This window comes from Salvia splendens, chromosome 21 (assembly GCF_004379255.2).
Source record: "Salvia splendens isolate huo1 chromosome 21, SspV2, whole genome shotgun sequence".
NCBI lineage: Eukaryota > Viridiplantae > Streptophyta > Magnoliopsida > Lamiales > Lamiaceae > Salvia > Salvia splendens.
In genome coordinates this window covers 14552105-14567776 of record NC_056052.1, presented here as the reverse complement: position 1 = coordinate 14567776, position 15672 = coordinate 14552105, and the positions used below count along the sequence as shown (strand labels likewise).

Below are 15672 nucleotides of genomic sequence, written 5' to 3'. Positions count from 1 at the left end.
TTAGATCTAAGTAGAAATCTTTAATTGACACCATCAACTATAAACCTAATGGAACATGAACAACTCTTATTGAAATGTTTGAAAACTATGTTGGATTTTTTTTGTTTGGTTGTTTCTTGAGAGACGAAATTATCATGTGTGCTAAAGTTTAATATGATAAAAAGCACCTTCAGACCTCGTCTAATACTGAAGTGAGGGGTAACTCTTGGACACATCACCTTCAGAATAAATGTGTATAATACTTACTGAGATAATCCAGTCTGGAAAATTAACATGTCTCGTTCTTTTGTGGCAGTGCTGACCATTTTATCAGTTAAATAATCTCCATTATGATCCAGTTTCAACTCAAGAATGCAGCCAACTTGTTTTTCTATAGCAGGAAAATAAAAAATAGAATGCCTTTACTAATATATTGTAATCTTTTTGTAGTTATCATGGCTTATGAGCCGAGCATTGGTGCCCCAAGTATGCATTTGGGATCAGTGGGTCAGGTCTCGTACAAACGGTGGAATTCGGTCTCACAGTCAGCTATAGTGCCTGAAAACCTAAACGGAGGCTTTAATTGCAATATATGTCTAGAGTCGTGTCATGAACCTGTGGTAACTCTCTACGGTCACCTGTACTTCCGAGTCGCTGACCATGTATATATAAATGGCTCCATGTTCAGAGCTCATCGGTTGAGTCAGATGAGCAACCTGGATGTCCTGTCTGCAAGGCATCCATCTCTATTTCCTCTCTGGTCCCCCACTATAGTTGAGGCGGGTCTCCATCAGAGTCTAAAGCCAAGAAGTGGCAGTTAGGTTCAACAGTACCTCCCAGGCCACCGACACTTGGGCTAAATACCATTCTTGCTACTTCCGCATCACTTTCTTCCGATTCTAATAAGCAAATCAATCCAAACCCATTTCTGCAGGAGAACCATACATTCAATCAACAACAGTACAATCAGCTGAGAATTTTGGAAGAATTATGGCAACTCGCGGAGGAACGTATCCTCAATCACCCTCATCCAATATTCTCGAATCTGCTATGGAGGTAATGGTTGCAGCTTCCCAAAATCATCCCATAATTAGTGGCTGCGGTTTGGATAGAATGGTTGACTCACCATATTTGGAGAAAACCGAGAATCCTGGTGTAATTAGGGAGTCAAACTTTTTGCTGCAATATGAGGAAAATAATAATCTTGATCTTGTAGAGGGTCGACCCCTGGCTGTGCAGCAAATTTGAGGGGCTTCTGTCGTCGAGCTTCCTTCAATGGGCTCAAATTTTAATCCCCCCCATCAGGCAAGTCCTCTTACTGGACCTGCTGTTTCTCCCCACCAAATTCCCCAGACCCAAACCCCCTTATCTTCTGATAATTCCCAGCCCAAAACCATGAACCAAAATAAACCACCGCCCCCCTCTAAATTATCCTACCTCTCTGATCCACCGAAAATTAAATCCCCAACCCAAACAAAAAACAATCCCACAGCCCAAACAAAAAAGAAATACCCAACCCGTTCCAAGTTTACACTCTCCATCACAGCAGCCCAAAAGAAAAAGAAATCACTCTTAATCCAACCCACTTCCATTCTAAAAATTAAAGACATGGCTGCTGCATTATTTTCTGGAGTTCGAACAAGACGTCAATCTGCTCAAATATAGTCGGTACAATGCCCAGAATCAGTACCTCTCGTGGATGAAGCCATGTCTGGATGAAGCCATGTCAGATTTTCCTTCCTTGAATTACTCCCTTGAATTCCACGAGAAATGCACAAGCGGAAAACCAAACTTCTCACACTTAGACCAAGCAGTGGGCTAAGTGGGAGAAGGCAGCAAAACACCTGTTCTAAACCAAGCATGCTTATCAAGTTTCAGACCAACTTCTCACATTTAAACCAAGCATTGGGCTAAGTGTGAGAAGTACACATAAAAACCTAAAACATACAAACATATTATGTATTCAAAACTTCTCACACTTAGACTGTGCAATGGGCTAAGAGGGATAAGGTAAACAGAAAAGAAACAAAAACAACATATTTACAAACAAACTCCTCACACTTAGACCAAGCAATGGGCTAAGTGTGAGTTTTTTTTAATTGAAGGTGAGTGAATTTTTTATTTGATTGTTTTCAGTTGATAGAAGATAAAATGAAAATGGACTCCTTTGTTCTCTTAAAGCTTTATTGTCCATCAGCGGTTTGTTTTTGTTAGGCGATGACTTATGAAATTCCTTGAGAGTTTCTATGTGTTGACTGACATGATAATGTCTGATTGAATGTTTTACTAATACATTTTAATAAATAGAGGTTTAAAGTAGATGTTCCGATTTTGCTCCTAGCAAGTGAGTTCCGCATCTAGGATTTATGATTTTTTACTTTGGGGGGTTGCAATTTGTTTGTTTCTTTGGATTTCACTTTGGAATCCTTTAACTTAGCCTTACTATTTGTTTGAGAATCTTGAAGGATTGAGAGTCTTGGAATGGATAGCATTTGGTTTGGAAGGATTAATATCATAGTAAGAGGCTTAAATTTTTAAGGGAGAAATGATGCTGGACAAGATATTTTGCTGAGAAAAAGCCGAATTGGAGATTGATTTCGTTTTAAATGTGAATCATGCTTGGAAATGAGATATACTAATTATCAGTCAGAAACAGCTTGGAGTTTAAAGTTGTGTTTTAAGTTCCTTGGATCCTCATTTTGCATGATTACTGAGGATTGTCTCAAGTTCTTTCTCATTTTCTTTTCTTCATCCACTTAAAATTAATACATTTATATTCTTGGTCAATCTACTCTTGTCTTTATTGTAATTATTAGAGCTAAGTAGAAATCTTTAATTGACACCATCAACTATAAACCTAATGGAACATGATCAACTCTTATTGATATGTTTGAAAACTATGTTGGATTTTTTTTTTGGTTGTTTCTTGAGAGACGAAATTATCATGTGTGCTAAAGTTTAATATGATAAAAAACACCTTCAGACCTCGTCTAATACTGAAGTGACGAGTAACTCTTGGACACATCACCTTCAGAATAAATGTGTATAATACTTAATGAGATAATCCAGTCTGGAAAATTAACATGTCTCGTTCTTTTGTGGCAGTGCTGACCATTTTATCTGTTAAATAATCTCCATTACGATCCAGCTTCAACTCAAGAATGCAGCCAACTTGTTTTTCTATAGCATGAATATAAAAAATAGCATGCCTTTACTAATATGTTGTAATCTTTTTGTAGTTATCATGGCTTATGAGTGGTGCCCCAAGTACGCATTTGGGATCAGTGGGTCAGGTCTCGTACAAACGGTGGAATTCGGTCTCACAGTCAGCTATAGTGCCTGAAAACCTAAACGGAGGCTTTAATTGCAATATATGTCTAGAGTCGTGTCATGAACCTGTGGTAACTCTCTACGGTCACCTGTACTGCTGAGTCGCTGACCATGTATATATAAATGGCTCCATGTTCAGAGCTCATCGGTTGAGTCATATGAGCAACCTGGATGTCCTGTCTGCAAGGCATCCATCTCTATTTCCTCTCTAGTCCCCCACTAGAGTTGAGGCGGGTCTCCATCAGAGTCAGAAGCCAAGAAGTGGCAGTTAGGTTCAACAGTACCTCCCAGGCCACCGACACTTGGGCTGAATACCATTCTTGCTTCTTCCGCATCACTTACTTCCGATTCTAATCAGCAAATCAATCCAAACCCATTTCTGCAGGAGAACCATACATTCAATCAACAGCAGTACAATCAGCCGAGAATTTTGGAAGTATTATGGCAACTCGCGGAGGAACGTATCCTCAATCACCCTCATCCAATATTCTCGAATATGCTATGGAGGTAATGGCTGCAGCTTCCCAAAATCATCCCATAATTAGTGGCTGCGGTTTGGATAGAATGGTTGACTCACCAGATTTGGAGAAAACCGAGAATCCTGGTGTAATTAGGGAGTCAAATTTTTTGCTGCAATATGAGGAAAAAAAATCTTGATCTTGTGGAGGGTCGACCCCTGGCTGTGCAGCAAATTGGAGCGGCTTCTATCGTCGGGCTTCCTTCAATGGGCTCGAATTTTAATCCCCCCCCAATAGGTAAGTCCTCTTACTGGACCTACTGTTTCTCCCCACCAAATGCCCCAGACCTAAACCCCCTTATCTTCTGATAATTCCTAGCCCAAAACCATGAACCAAAATAAACCACCGCCCCCCTCTAAATTATCCTACCTCTCTGCCCCACCGAAAATTAAATCCCCAACCCAAACAAAAAACAATCCCACAGCCCAAACAAAAAAGAAATACCTAACCCGTTCCAAGTTTACACTCCCCATCACAGCAGCCCAAAAGAAAAAGAAATCACTCTTAATCTAACCCACTTCCATTCTAAAAATTAAAGACATGGCTGCTGCATTATTTTCTGGAGTTCGAACAACACGTCAAACTGCTCAAATATTGTCGGTACAATGCCCAGAATCAGTACCTCTCGTGGATGAAGCCATGTCGGATTTTCCTCCCTTGAATTCCACGAGAAATGCACAAACGGTATCTACCGGAGGCAGTGCCGCGCCGAGCCGAGCAGCCCAGGGGTTGTACCCACCCATGTTCCCCAGCCGAAAAAACCAACACCTTAAATCCCACCGAACCCAAAACATGCAAACAAATCATGGGCAGCTGCTATGGACAATGAACCGTACCGTGAGGGGGCATCCAACTCGGTCGAAAATGATCATTCCCAGAATTCTAATGGAGGGCAGCCGAACATACATTTTGGCCGATCCATGGCTGATGTTCTACGGTCGGGGTAGCCGGTGGAAGTTCCTATTTTGCTTGATCGTGAAAGTGCCGATAAGCGTGGCGAGGTCCGCATTGTTGAGGGTAAACCGTGTATATATTTTTCGGCTAATGAAACTACCATTCTTGTAGACTGTATAGGACCTGCCATCGTTGGAAAATTCTCTCACTCCATCCCCCTACCCACCAAATTCAAAACGCCTTAGGTAATCTCAAGCTTGTGGGTGTTATGTCTAGGAATTTTTTTTAATGCAAAGCATATATTTATTCAATTGTCTGACATACATGATTATGTGAAGGTGTTGAATGGTCTGAATAACTCTCATGTCTGGTATGTTGATGTAACACCCGTACCTTTAAGTATGAATCTAATTTATGTAACGAAATAATTGATAAAATTATTTCGAATATTATGCTCCTCGATAAATGTGTTTTGGGAAGTAGTATGTTTTATGTGTTTAATGTGAAAGGGGACGTACTTTTTTTTAGTTAATTATGAACGTTGGGAGACATGTTGAAGGTCTCGTTGAAGGAATGACGACGATATTGCTATATTTAGCATGATGAAGGAAATACATGGAGATGAATATTTTCTTATGGAAGACGACGTGCGTAAATCGAGGAATGGTTGAAGGAATTATATTTGGAACAACATCAAATATAAGTTGTGCCGTTAAACGTACTTTAATTTTTGTTTGTGAAGAACGAGTTAACAAAATTAAATAAAGACCCGTGAATTTTAATTATCGAAGTAAAATACGAAAATATAAAGTATGAATTTATTTTGGGCTTTGCAAATTTAAGTAGAGTCCAATTGTCTATCTACAAAATAGCTTGGACCCTAGTTATTTAAAAATCTAACTAGATAATAATATTTCTAACATGGGCTTACATTAACTTGAGCCCAACAACACAATTTAATTGGAGCCCAAATCTACCCAAGAAAATGGGAGCAAGCCCAAGAAATTTTTTCTTCCTTCCTTCTCCCTTCCACCTCTCGGCCGAATGTTCCAGGGAGGCTCTCCACCTCCAACTCTCTTCACCTTTCATCTTCCCTCAGTAACTCCACAAAGAAATCAAGAGTCACTTAAGTGTTAAACTTATTTATCTTTTCCCCACCCTTCCACTTCAACACTTCAAGCAAAACAAAAGAAAAAAAAAACAGTGAGAGTGAGAGAGGGAGCCGAGAGTGCCAAGAAAGGGAGCAGGAGGAGGATTTTTCACCATTCTTGTCTATTCACCACCAAAACCAAACCAATTTGAGGTATAATCTCTCTTCCATCCACAAAGCATGAATTGTTGTATATACATATTGCCTACATCATTCCATAATTCATTTCCATGACCAACTCAAACAATTCAACAATTAAAACTAATCGAATGCTCGCCGAACGTAATCGAACATGCGAAACGTAACTTGATGATAAAAATACACCTTGCGGGTTGAATCGGAGTTGTTCGGAGTGGTTTTGGGGAAGGGGAGACTGCCGGCAGCGGCTGACCGCGGCGGTTCTCGACGGCTCGGCGGCAGTGGCGACCCCAACGCTGTCCGGCGACTCCAGCAACGGCGGTCGGCGACCAGCAGTCCCTCCGGCGGCGCAACAGTAGCAGCTTCTCTCCCCCGTGGCAGCAGCAGTGGCGTCGCGGCGAGACAGCAGCGGCTTCGCGACTTCCCGGTGACTCTGGCGGCAGCTCCGATGGCGGCGGTAAGCCGGAGCGAGCGGCGGGATGGGGAAAGTCTGCGTTTCTGTGATTCAGTAGATTTGGGGGAGGGAGTAAGATAGAGAGAGAGAGATAAAAGAATGGGGCTTGTTTTAAAAAATGTTTTGGGCCTTTACTTTTTGGGCCAAATGTTATTTAGGGGAGGATTTAATTTTTAAGTTGGGCATTTCTTTTTTGGGCTTTTAAATTTATTTGGAAGTAGGAAATGAGGAAGATAATTAAGGTGTGGGCCGATATTTAATTTAAGTTAATCGCGGGAAAATTTAATTTAAATTCCCGGAATGATTTTGAAGGATGAATAATTCTATCCTAATTGTAAAAAAATATATTTTCAACGATAAATAATTGCGATAATTAAAGTATACGCTTAAATAATTTTTTTAGAAATTATTTTCGACGACATGGAAAATACGAGGAGTCAACGCAGGAAAGAACGAGCGTAAGCAGCCGACCGGCGTCTCACGCGACGCTTTGGGCGGCCGCCGAATAATCGAAAACGCATGAAAACCGAGAAAATGAATTAAAAGATTTTAATTAGAGTGCATGCATTCTAAATACCTTCGTTACCGAGAATTGATGTGAACTTTATGTATTTTCCAAAAAGGTGGTTCGCCCGCACGCTAAAAGTCGGAACGAGGAACTATTTACGGAAATCCTAAGCTTTTGAGGTGGGCTTTATTACTTTAACTTTTATTTTAAATTGGTATGTTTATGGTGTAATAAGGATGGTTTTTAAATAGTATGTCATGCCGTGTTTTATGTTTTGAAATTGCCTATCTGATTGTCTACTAGAATAAAACTCTACAAGACTTTGATGGTTAACGAATTCGGGTCTAACTAGGGTCTAAGCCCTACTTAGGCTAGTGCACTGATGGGGATCGTGAGTCGTCCCCTAGGTCGGCCAGTCCAATGATCGAGTTTGTGGCCACATTCACGTTTCACATGATGGTTCAGATATGGTATATGATGGAGGATGATGATTGTCTGCGCAGACACTATTTTTTTAATGAATGATTTTGGTGTTTCTCGACCTTTTTAAAGAAAAACCCGAGATTCACTCTATGATGGCTTGACATATCTTAGCGATAAATGTATTTCGGGCATGAGTTCACTGGGTGCATCAAGTACTCAGCCCCTGCATATGTTTTCCCTATGTGCAGGTTGAGCGAGGTCGGGAGGCGGAGGATGTTGAGCGATGATTAAAGAAACATATTCAATAATTGTTCTGGTTACTATTGTGTCTTCATACATAGTAGTAGCTAAACTCTCATTTGCTTCCGCTACTCTACGTTTTTAAGAATCTCTTTACTTTCCTTTGAGTTGTCAAACTATGTCACTTACGTTATGTATTTTTGGGATTTGAACGTTGTTTGATTAATGAAATTTCATCTTTTGATCGATATTTCGTATTCCCTTGATTGCTACCCCCTTCTTCCCCGCTTCTTAATTCCCCACTAGTCACGATTCCCCGTGCTTCCTATCCTTAGGAAATGTAGTCGTGACAGAATGGTATCAGAGCAATTTTTCCTTCCGCTCTGGACCGAGAGTCTTTTATTCAATCTAGTCTAGACTCGTTTCGCTAGACTAAAAGAGTATTCATTGAAGGCTCAACATTCCGTCTCGCCGCGCTCAACAAGAAAGAAGGTAAAATGTTTTGGATAAGGCATGTTGGATGTGATGAAGAATGGGATATGACATCAAGGGCCTTAGATGTAGGCTAGTCATACGCGCGAACTTCTTTCACTTAAAGACGATATGTGAATTGATGGAACGAATGAGGCGTAGAAAATAGCAAATTCCAAGGGATGATGAGATGACGGGACAAGGATAACCTTGTGAAGCGCGACTAACGCTGGATCGAAAGATTGACGAAATTGCAATTTACTACGTTTATAAAATACGAAACATCTATCCTTAGATGATAACCTAACGATGCTCGTGACGGACCACCACCCTATGCCCCACCTAGGAGGGAGGCATCCTCATCGAGTCGCAACTCCTACAGCGGGGGTCGGTATGAGGGTGAGACGCCGCAACCAAACTTCCTTAAGAGGAGGAGGCTTGAAATGCGTACCTCCGCACCTCCCGCGACGGAAGTCCTTGTAGTCGATAAGCATATCGACGTAGCTACTTATGTGAGGGAGAACATGAGGAAGAGGAGGAAGATCCTCTTGAAGATGAAAAAGAACCCCTTGAGGATGAGGAAGAACCTCTTGAAGACGAGGAGGATCCCATGGAGGAAGAGGATGACCCCGAGGAAGAGCCCCTTGAAAGGGAGATTGAAGTCAAAAGCGAGGGAGGGGTGAACATTGAGAGAGCTCCCGAGGAGTAGTGTTCTCTTTCTGTTTTGTTAGCTTTCGAATGTTTTTGTTTTGACGAACTGTGTAATGTTTTCTTTGAAGTTTTGGTATTGTTGCAAAGACCTTGTGGAAACAAGTACTTGTTTTGTTTTAAGTTAATAAAATTCCCGTTGTTTTACCGTTGTGCTCGTTTTACCTTGTTATGTATGAGAAAACTTGTGAAATCGCTTTTGGAAAGGTTGTGTGGTGTGGTGTGGTATGGTGATGGTAAATTCGGACTTTTGTACTAACACGTGTGTTGAACAGAATGCCTCCGCGACGTGCAGCCGTTCATCACGAGAATGAGGCAAGCAACGAGACCCAAAGTAGTGTGGGCCTTGAAGGACAACCACCACCACCACCACCACCTCCACCACCGCCACAGCCGTAACGAAATATTGAGAAGGAGTTTCCGAAGGAACGTCCTCCCGTATTCGATGGAATGGGAGATCCGGCCAAGGCTGTGACCTAGATTCGGGCCATAGAACGCATCTTCAAGTTCTTAAGGTGCACCGATCAGGAGCGCCTATCGTGCGTGACCTACCAGCTTACCGGGTCCGCGGAGTTTTAGTGGGAGACCAAGCAGCGAACGATAACGCAGGAACAACTAGACGCCCTGACGTGGGAAGACTTCAAGGAGGAACTGTATGACAAATATATTCCGAGGAATTACCGCAAGGCTAAGGAGGCCGAGCTCTACAATCTGAAGCAAGGGCGGATGACAGTGACGGAATATGACCGTGCCCTATGCGATATGTCTCGATATGCACCAGAGCAGGTAAATACTGACGAGAAGATGGCGGAAAAGTTTTGTGCCGGTCTGAGGCACGAAATCAGGATGGCTTTAGCATGCCGTGGAAGGCTCTCGTATGCCGAGTCGTTGTCTCGTGCACTGGACGTGGAGGAAGTAATGCCACGGGAAAAGACCGTTACACCCACTACTCCAACACCACCGACGCCACCCACAGCAGAATTTCTGAGACAAAAGAAAGTCGGACGGGAACCGCAAACCGTTTGACAACAAGAGGTTCCAAGGTACCCCAAACTCTGCCCGGGGAAAAGGAAAACAAACTACTCCATACCAAAGCGGAGAGTACCATCAGAGAGCACCTCCTTGCGCCAAATGTCAGAAGAATCACATGGGGAATGCAGAGTCGGGACAAACGTGTGCTACAAGTGTGGTGGAGTTGGACACTTCGCCAAAGAGTGCCCGAACAACAATAACACTGGAGTTGGGGAAACACCGAATGGGCCTCGAGGGAATCCTACACCACCTCAGCAGTCGCAGCAGCAGCGTCGCCTACCATATCCCACTCAAGCTAGGGCCTATGCCTTGGGACGCAAGCAAGCTAAAGCTGCACAGGGAGATCAAAAACAGGATAATCTGGCAGGTATGGGGACATTACTTGACATGCCTGTTGCTGTTCTGTTTGATACGGGTGCGTCGCACTCCTTTATATCGCACTCCTGCGTAAATGCTTTAAGACTTCCTGTTGATGAACTTGAACATAAGATGAACGTGAACTCACCGGTAGGAGACCTTATAGACATTTCACAATCTTGCTCGAACATAGAATGCATGGTGGGGGAACTTAGCTTAACGGCTCACAACCTACATGTTATGTCAATGGATAACGTTGACATTATTCTGGGGATGGACTGGCTAGCTGAAAACTATGCCACTATTCGATGCCAAAAGAGGCAAATCTCGTTACAAAACCCCGGGGATGGAGCCCTCTACCTTCCACGGGATTTCGATGAATCAGCGGACTTACGTGGTATCGGCACTTCAAGTAACTACGATGATTAGAAAGGGGCATCCTGCCTATCTCGTTTACCTACAAGGACATGACAAGAAAGAAAGAAAAGTTGAAGATGTGGCGGTAGTACGTGAGTTCCCCGACGTGTTTCCTGACGCGTTACCAGGACCTCCACCTGACCGACTGTTGGAGTTTACTATCGATCTGGAACCAGGAGCCGCACCTGTATCGAAAGCACCTTATAGGAAGACACCGAAAGAGTTGGAAGAACTCAAAATCCAGCTACAAGAACTACTGGACTTGGGTTTTATAAGACCCAGCGTATCGCCGTGGGGAGCACCTGTGCTGTTTGTGAAGAAGAAAGACGAGACACTGAGAATGTGCATAGACTATCGGGAATTGAACAAATTAACTCTCAAGAACAAGTATCCTCTGCCGAGAATAGATGACCTGTTCGACCAACTCAGGGGAGCAGGGGTATTTTCAAAAATGGATTTAAGGTCAGGATATCACCAGCTGAGGGTACGAAGAGAAGACATACCCAAGACGGCGTTCCGAACGAGGTATGGGCATTATGAGTTTGTAGTAATGCCGTTTGGACTGACAAACGCACTTGCAGTATTTATGGACTTAATGAATCGAGTATTCCACCCATACTTGGACAAGTTCATCCTGGTGTTCATAGATGATGTGCTGGTTTACTCGAAGAACGAAAAAGAGCATGAGAAGCACCTAAGGATCATACTAGAGACACTGAGAACGGAGAAGTTGTACACCAAGTTCAGTAAGTGTGATTTCTGGCTAAGGGAAGTAAATTTTCTGGAGCATATTGTGACGGCCGAAGGAATTCGAGTTGACCCCGCAAAGGTGGAGGCCGTACAACAGTGGAAGGCGCCAAAGACCCCAAATGAGATTCGGAGTTTCCTGGGACTGGCAGGATACTACCGGAGATTTATTGAAGGATTTTCAAAAATCGCAAGGCCGATGACTCAACAACTGAAGAAGGGGACCAAGGTCAATTGGACACCGGAGTGTGAAGCTAGTTTCCAGTTGTTGAAGGAGAAGTTGACCACCGCACCTATTCTGGCCGTGCCGGAATCGGGAGTAGACTATGTGGTTTACACTGACGCATCTAAGGCTGGACTTGGATGTGTTTTGATGCAGAACGGTAAGGTGATTTCCTATGCTTCACGTCAGTTGAGGCCACACGAGCTGAACTACCCTACTCATGACCTGGAATTAGCAGCCGTTGTGCATGCATTAAAGATTTGGAGGCACCATCTCTACGGAGTTCGGTGTGAGATTTTACCGATCACAAGAGTCTGAAATACTTCTTTGAACAGAAAGACTTGAACATAAGGCAACGCAGATGGCTCGAGCTAGTCAAGGATTATGACTGTGGTATTAACTACCATCCGAGCAAAGCAAACGTAGTTGCAGATGCATTGAGCCGGAAAGCCCAACCACAATTGGCTACCTTTCTCACTCAGGAAGCGGAGTTGATTCACGAATTCAGCAAGATGCGATTGGAAGTAGTGAGAGCCCCGGAGACCGTGAAAGGAAAGATCGCCACCTTGGTAGTTGTACCCGATCTGTGGACAAGGATAAGAGAGGGTCAACGCAATGATGAAAATTTGGAGAAAGTTCGACTGAAGGTGAGGAAGGGCGAGCAAGAGAAATTTCGTGAGGAGGCTGATAATGCCCTCACTTACGAAGGGAGACTTTGTGTGCCGAGCGACGAAGGACTTCGAAATGAAATTTTGACCGAGGCACACGAGACTCCATACACCGTTCATCCTGGAAGTACAGAGATGTACTAGGGCTTGAAGGGATCATTCTGGTGGGATGGAATGAAGAGGGACATAGCTTCGTTTGTGGAGAAATGCTTGGCGTGTCAACAAGTAAAAGCTTTACATCAACGACCTTACGGGAAGCTGCAACTGTTGGAAATTCCGGAGTGGAAATGGGAACATATCGCCATAGATTTCGTGACGGGTTTACCAAAGACCCGGCAAGGGAATACAGCCATTTGGGTAATCATAGACCGCCTCACCAAGAGTGCGCATTTTATATCTATCCCTATAACTCATGGATCCGACAAACTAGCCCGGATTTATGTGAAAGAAATCATTCGACTACACGGAGTGCCAGTGACAATCACGTCAGACCGAGACACCAGGTTTACTTCAAGATTTTGGATAAGCCTACAAAGAGAGCTTGGTACTCGACTGAATTTTAGTATTGCTTTCCATCCACAAACCGATGGACAGTCCGAGAGAACGATTCAAACTCTCGAGGACATGTTGAGAGCCGTGGTTCTCGACAGAGGAGAAAATTGGGAAGTTGTACTACCATTGATCGAGTTTGCCTATAACAACAGTTTCCAGGCGACAATAAATATGGCCCCATATGAAGCATTGTATGGGAGGAAGTGTAGATCACCACTCTACTGGGATGAGGTTGGTGAGAGAAGAATACTCGGGCCAGATTCGGTCGAAGAAATGATTGAGATGGTGCGACAAATTCGACAAAGGATAAAGGAAGCTCAAGACCGACAAAGGTCGTATGCTGATGTCCGGCGTACAGATTTACAGTTCAATACGGGAGATAAGGTGTTCTTGAAAGTATCTCCGTCGAAGGGGATAACAAGGTTTGGCGTAAAGGGGAAGTTGAAGCCACGATACGTAGGGCCTTATGAAATTCTTGAGAAGGTGGGACCCGTAGCGTATAGGTTGGCACTACCACCGAGTTTTGAGACTGTGCATAATGTTTTCCATGTGTCACAATTACGAAAGTACGTGTTCGATCCCAAACACGTGGGTCATTAGGAGGAAATGATTTTGAATCCCGACTTGAGTTATGAGGAGAAGCCCGAAGCTATTCTAGACAAGAAAGTGCAAGAATTGAGAAATAAGTCGATCGCGTCCGTGAAAGTACTTTGGAAACATCATGGTCACGAGGAGGCTACTTGGAAACTGGAGGATAAAATGAAAGAGAAATACCCGGAGTTGTTCATTAGAAATGAGTAAATTTCGGGACGAAATTTCTGTTAAGGTGGGTAGAATGTAACACTCGTACCTTTAAGTACGAATCTAATTTATGTAACGAAATAATTGATAAAATTATTTCGAATAATATGCCCCTCGATAAATGTGTTTTGGGAAGTAGTATGTTTTATGTGTTTAATGTGAAAGGGGACGTACTTTTTTTTAGTTAATTATGAACGTTGGGAGACATGTTGAAGGTCTCGTTGAAGGAATGACGACGATATTGCTATATTTAGCATGACGAAGGAAATACGCGGAGATGAATATTTTCTTATGGAAGGCGACGTGCGTAATCGAGGAATGGTTGAAGGAATTATATTTGGAACAACACCAAATATAAGTTGTGTCGTTAAACGTACTTTAATTTTTGTTTGTGAAGAACGAGTTAACAAAATTAAATAAAGACCCATGAATTTTAATTATCGAAGTAAAATACGAAAATATAAAGTATGAATTTATTTTGGGCTTTGCAAATTTAAGTAGAGTCCAATTGTCTATCTACAAAATAGCTTGGACCCTAGTTATTTAAAAATCTAACTAAATAATAATATTTCTAACATGGGCTTACATTAACTTGAGCCCAACAACACAATTTAATTGGAGCCCAAATCTATCCAAGAAAATGGGAGCAAGCCCAAGAAATTTTTTCTTCCTTCCTTCTCCCTTCCACCTCTCGGCCGAATGTTCCAGGGAGGCTCTCCACCTCCAACTCTCTTCACCTTTCATCTTCCCTCAGTAACTCCACAAAGAAATCAAGAGTCACTTAAGTGTTAAACTTATTTATCTTTTCCCCACCCTTCCACTTCAACACTTCAAGCAAAACAAAAGAAAAAAAAAACAGTGAGAGTGAGAGAGGGAGCCGAGAGTGCCAAGAAAGGGAGCAGGAGGAGGATTTTTCACCATTCTTGTCTATTCACCACCAAAACCAAACCAATTTGAGGTATAATCTCTCTTCCATCCACAAAGCATGAATTGTTGTATATACATATTGCCTACATCATTCCATAATTCATTTCCATGACCAACTCAAACAATTCAACAATTAAAACTAATCGAATGCTCGCCGAACGTAATCGAACATGCGAAAGAACGTAACTTGATGATAAAAATACACCTTGCGGGTTGAATCGGAGTTGTTCGGAGTGGTTTTGGGGAAGGGGAGACTGCCGGCAGCGGCTGACCGCGGCGGTTCTCGACGGCTCGGCGGCAGTGGCGACCCCAACGCTGTCCGGCGACTCCAGCAACGGCGGTCGGCGACCAGCAGTCCCTCCGGCGGCGCAACAGTAGCAGCTTCTCTCCCCCGTGGCAGCAGCAGTGGCGTCGCGGCGAGACAGCAGCGGCTTCGCGACTTCCCGGTGACTCTGGCGGCAGCTCCGATGGCGGCGGTAAGCCGGAGCGAGCGGCGGGATGGGGAAAGTCTGCGTTTCTGTGATTCAGTAGATTTGGGGGGAGGGAGTAAGATAGAGAGAGAGAGATAAAAGAATGGGGCTTGTTTTAAAAAAAATGTTTTGGGCCTTTACTTTTTGGGCCAAATGTTATTTAGGGGAGGATTTAATTTTTAAGTTGGGCATTTCTTTTTTGGGCTTTTAAATTTATTTGGAAGTAGGAAATGAGGAAGATAATTAAGGTGTGGGCCGATATTTAATTTAAGTTAATCGCGGGAAAATTTAATTTAAATTCCCGGAATGATTTTGAAGGATGAATAATTCTATCCTAATTGTAAAAAAATATATTTTCAACGATAAATAATTGCGATAATTAAAGTATACGCTTAAATAATTTTTTTAGAAATTATTTTCGACGACATGGAAAATACGAGGAGTCAACGCAGGAAAGAACGAGCGTAAGCAGCCGACCGGCGTCTCACGCGACGCTTTGGGCGGCCGCCGAATAATCGAAAACGCATGAAAACCGAGAAAATGAATTAAAAGATTTTAATTAGAGTGCATGCATTCTAAATACCTTCGTTACCGAGAATTGATGTGAACTTTATGTATTTTCCAAAAAGGTGGTTCGCCCGCACGCTAAAAGTCGGAACGAGGAA

At 42.9% G+C, this 15672-nt stretch overlaps 2 pseudogenes; both read left to right on the top strand.

The window, feature by feature from the left end:
- Window positions 1-434: 434 nt before the first annotated feature.
- On the top strand, window positions 435-1039 carry LOC121784266 (annotated as a pseudogene).
- A 2191-nt stretch (window positions 1040-3230) lies between these two features.
- Window positions 3231-3820, top strand: LOC121784264 (annotated as a pseudogene).
- Window positions 3821-15672: the final 11852 nt, after the last annotated feature.